General features: G+C 41.4%; 1 protein-coding gene across 5 annotated transcripts in view; it reads left to right on the forward strand.

The window, feature by feature from the left end:
* Positions 1-780, forward strand: part of efr3bb (EFR3 homolog Bb (S. cerevisiae)) — a 33,042-nt gene that overhangs the window by 4,462 nt on the left and 27,800 nt on the right. The window lies entirely within an intron of this gene.

Consider the following 780-nt stretch of genomic DNA (forward strand, 5'->3'; position numbering starts at 1 on the left):
ATATATATATTATATAATGTACATATGCCTCTGCAAAGTGTGTGAACTATGCATGCATGGCTATAGCCTGAACATACATTCTCAGTGAGGTAGGGCTTGTCGTGACTGATGTTGTAGTTATATATGCAACACATTTAAATAGCTGTCATACCGTGCATGCCTTAGTGACAAAAATTCCCATTTCTTACTCTTTGTCATGGTTCCCCTAATGCTATCAGCCCCTTCTCTGTGATACTCACCTCTTCTCCTCCTATTTGCTTACATTCTACTCGCTTCTTGTCTTGTTTTCTCTGCGTATTTGAAGATTTTGGTGTGTGATTGCCTTTACAGTGTGCAATCTGCTGTTTAAGGAGGATTTGTCCATCTTTGTTTGCTGATTTAAAAATAGCAGGACTTGGTCTGTCTCTCCCCACTCCCTCTTATGTAATAACACCCCTGAAACACAACATGCTTTGTACCCATCATAAGAAGTGTCATGTATTATGCACAGGTATAAACATACAGAATGGAGGTGGCTACAGAGTGTTTGCTTCGGTATATTTGTATATGTGCTGGTGTGAGTCTGGCCAGTAAAACCAGTGCTTTGCATGACCCCAGGTGAAGGTGAGGTCTAAAAATGTTTGTTGATGGTTCTGTCTCTCTTGCAGACAGACACACTCATCCAAAGTGTGAGATATTCTCCTTGCAGGACTGATTAACTTTCTCTTGTGAGCTAGGGCTGAACGATATTGTGTTTGAGCATCAACATCGCGATAGTCACATCGCAGGACGTTGCGATGT

The sequence above is a fragment of the Etheostoma spectabile genome, chromosome 18 (assembly GCF_008692095.1).
Source record: "Etheostoma spectabile isolate EspeVRDwgs_2016 chromosome 18, UIUC_Espe_1.0, whole genome shotgun sequence".
Classification (NCBI taxonomy): Eukaryota; Metazoa; Chordata; class Actinopteri; order Perciformes; family Percidae; genus Etheostoma; species Etheostoma spectabile.